This window comes from Pleurodeles waltl, chromosome 6 (genome assembly GCF_031143425.1).
Source record: "Pleurodeles waltl isolate 20211129_DDA chromosome 6, aPleWal1.hap1.20221129, whole genome shotgun sequence".
Taxonomy (NCBI): domain Eukaryota; kingdom Metazoa; phylum Chordata; class Amphibia; order Caudata; family Salamandridae; genus Pleurodeles; species Pleurodeles waltl.
The window spans coordinates 143,043,687-143,047,899 of NC_090445.1; positions in this window are offsets into that span (position 1 = coordinate 143,043,687).

Sequence of the window (4,213 nt, forward strand, 5' to 3'; positions counted from 1 at the left end):
CTTTGCAAAGATCAATGGCAGGAGCTGGTCTTTATATAAACCACCATTTGGGTGTTGCAGCTGAACCCATGGCCCTTCAAAGACCCGCCCTCTTCCTCATATTGGAAAGCACACTATTGCTTTTTTTTTTTTCGCCAGATCAGCATTAAATGCAGACGTTAATACTGCAATTTGTCGGGAATATGTCCACGGGAATGTTTGCCTTATTTAAATGAGGAAAGGGAGGGGTGCAGGAAAGTCTATATGAATATGACAAAAGCAAATATGACTGTAGGAGACAGTTTCCACCGCTGCAGAAGGTGGGGTGCCTTAATGAGAGAAGACCCTGCCATATGCACACTTAAGTTCACCATTCTTAGCCGACGATTTACTAATACTTTACATCGCAAACTGATGGAATGCGTTGCGTAGCAGTGCAGCTTTTATGGTAACATCTCATTAGGAATTTGGCTTTGAAAGGAAGCGCAGTGGACTGTGCCACAAATTTCAAAACACTTGATGATTCATGAAAAGTGTGTCTCCCCGACAGACACATACACATCATCCCAAACATACAGTTACTAATGTCTCACAGAGTAACACTTGTGCAGGCTGCAAAAAAGTAGTGCGGAATGAAACCCAGCGCAAACAGTAGGTAAAAGTGAGGCTGGAAATATTGCTTCATTTATCAAAGCCTATTATGAGTTTTTTTTTTTGCAAAATTGTTCAGACTGTGCAATGTACCCTTGACTCTTCGTATACAAGTGTAAAAGTGATGGAAAATATTGCTTGCGTTCCTACCCATAAAGCAATTCGTGGCGGACACAATGCTAGTTGCTGTGTAACATAGTGTGGGCCCCACACTATGGGCCTCATTACGAACCTGGCGGTCACTAGACCGACACATTCGTGGGTGGCGGTCGGGCTGTCACCAATGCGGCAGTCGGAGCACAACATTTCAACCCTGGCGGTCGGGCCGCCAGGAACCACCAGCTCTGCTGAGGCACCAGGTCCAAGCCGCAAGCAGCGCTGCCCTGGGGATTACCACTGCCATGAAAATGCTAGCAGAGAACAGGTGCAGGGGGCCCTGCACAGCCCACACACTTGGCATCGGCAGTGCAGGGGCCCCCTGCCCAGCACCATCATAATAGTCCCTGTCTGCTTTGCAGACAGTGAACATTGCAATAGTGCTGGTGCACTCTGCGGGCTACAGCATTGCCGCTGGCTCGATTATGAGCCACAAACAATGCTGTAGCCTGTTTCCCGCTAGACCAGTGGGCAAAAAATTCGGTTTCCGCCCGCTGACCTAGCGGGAAACTCATATTAACTCTGATGGGGGTCGCCACGTAGGTGGCAACCACTCTGTCAGGAGTTTTCCATACACCAAACTCGAAATATACTAAGTCTACTAACTATATCTGCTAATAAGAATATACTAATAAATCTACACTATATCAGGACCAGATAGACATTTTATTCCACCGGGCTTTTCCCAGGTAGGCTGGAGCCCTTGGAGACTGGTTCGAAAAGACCAGGATTGCTCCTGATTCCAATGGTACTTTGCCCATCTCCCTGAGGTTAACTGTAGAAAGAACAGGGAGTCTTCAAGAGAGAGTGAGAATGAAAGGGACAGGTAGAAAGAAAGCAATCAGAGAGGAGAAGAGAGGGTGAGGTGAGAAGAAGAGGAAGAAGATGGACGGATGTAAAGAGAATGTGCAAGGAGATGAAGGGGGTGGGACAGGTTTTAGTATTGTTGTCAAGGTTGTCTTTGGTTCCCAAGCATGGCCCCACACTATATGCATTTGTGCTGGCATATAGAGGCGTAGCTTTGGGGGAGGGCAGGGTGTCTGTGGTATTAGCCCCCCCAATAACTGTTTTTTCTGATAAATAGTTAGGTGCAGGGGGTGTCTGTCAAATTTCACAAAAAAATGTTATATACACTCAGACAAAAAAACACACACACTTTCCCTCTCTCTGTTTTGACAGACCTAAAAATTTTGATCTTACAAAATATTGCTTTCTCTCACTTAGTACTCATGCCAATCCACAGTCCTCTCCCTTTCCACTGCCCCATAGGTTCCTCTCATGCACCCTGCTTGTCGTACAATGTATTTTCACATTATATGGCAGGTTATTTGTTGGAAAATCTGAAGCCCACTCCCGCCAATCCTCCCCACTCCTTCTTAACCCCCATCTTACTACGCCCCTGATGGCATCATCATGGGTGTGCAATGCATTGTACATTTGATGCTGTGCTATTTTTTTAACTATGCACAAAGCAGCATAGATTGTTTTTGTGAAGTAGAAAGTTGGGAAAGGATTAGCAGTCTGGCCATTGGTGAATGATCTCAAAGATATCACAAAGGAATATTTCCATGAGACTGGCTGGTCGGCACTCCTCCAAGGTGTCTCATGCCTATTACAGTTCACTTGAGAGGTGGATAGTTCTTGGTCCACCTACACTCTAGCAAATCACAAGTTGTTCTTTCACTAACCACAATAATTTGAAAAGGTAAATCCTGCCTTTTAGATCTCATCCACAGACCGCGTTCACTGTCTTTTGTAAGAAAAAAAATAATTGTATCTAATAAAGACTGGTAGCTTTATGTAAACCCATTGCTCAAGATTCAGTGATTTTCTTGTCTATCTTAATTCCCTGATCCCTATTTGATAGCTTTCCTGCCTATTCATGTGTTTGAATTGCTCGAGGAGCACTTCAGTTTGATTGCCTTTGAATATGTGACTTGCATTTTACCACTGCTGACATCAAACATTGCAGTGTAGTGCATGGGGGGCCATATGCTATCTCCTGTGCCTCTCCTGCTCGCCTTAGATTTCCCCAGATTGGGGTTATTTAGTGAGTTTTTAGCAAGGATCCTGAGAAGAGCAAAACATTGATCATGACCATGTTTGCTCAAGTAGTGGAAAGTGCTCTTAATAGTGTGGGAACATAGGATATTCTGGAAATAGTATTTGAGATTAAGGTGTTTTAAGACTATAACAAGTTCACCTCTGCTGATAGCGGCAACAATATCACACATGTTGTTAGGTTTAGGTAGTTGTGATAGTATGAAAGAAAAGCTTGTATCATGTGGAATAAGGTTCTGGTGGGTTTGCCAGAAGTTGAATTTGTTCTCATTCAAAGCTTCATTTAGTGGTGAGTTTCTTAGCACTTTTAGTCTGCATAGAAACAAGTACTAATATCGCCAATCACATCAACCAACTTGCCTCTTGATGTTTTGAAACTGTACTGCCCAGGCATAACTCATATAGGGCAGATCTGGGGTTGGGTCACGGCATGTGCAGGATGGTCCTGCTGGGTCTTGCCTCATGTATGGCTATGAGTGGACAGTGGACTCGAGCAGGTATGAAAGCTTCCCGAGTCCACTGCACTCTCAGCACTGCAAACATATACAAAGGTGATGCATGGGAGACAGTGAGAGCATACCATGTTACCAGCTTGGCATGTCTCTGAAATAAAGCTAAAAGCATTTCAGTATTTATACTGTGTATCACAGAACAGTACGCTCTCATTGTGTGGATCCTGAATATTCACTACAGAATATTGTGAGACATTAATATCATAGACATAATTTGAGGGACAAAATATCAAAAGATAAGTGTAAGAAATTTAATATTGGTTGCCAAAGATGTGAATCCTTCACAGATAATAAGTCTCATATTGTCTTTTTAACAGGGAACCAAGTACCCCCTTGTAATACTGACTTTCTTAGAACAATAAGGCAGAGCAGTCCAAGGCCTACACCAGGCAGGTGGTGTGGGCTACCAACCCCAGTGGACTGGTATGCAACACTCAGTAAATCATATAGCTGGGATTACATTTGGTGACACCCTCATACAATGTTACACCCCTAATGGGTCCACAATCCTATAACCACGATACTCCTCCGCCTATTCTAGATGCAACATCCCATTACAAAGGGGTGTCATTAGCAATAAGGTAAGCCTATTGTCTTTACCAGAGTGTCACCACATTAGTAAAGGCAGCAATGTGTTATAGTTCATTGAAACCCATTGAAATCAGTGTGAACAGTAAGGCAATATATGTTATAACCTGCCACTGAAGTAATTGGGGTTGTATCAACATTCAATAGCATTAATTTTACTGTAGAACTTTACATTGTTAACTTTAAACGTTGACAATAACACATTCAATTTAATCACATATGTCTCAGGGGGTTTTGTTTAATTCTACAATGCCGATACTGCAGCT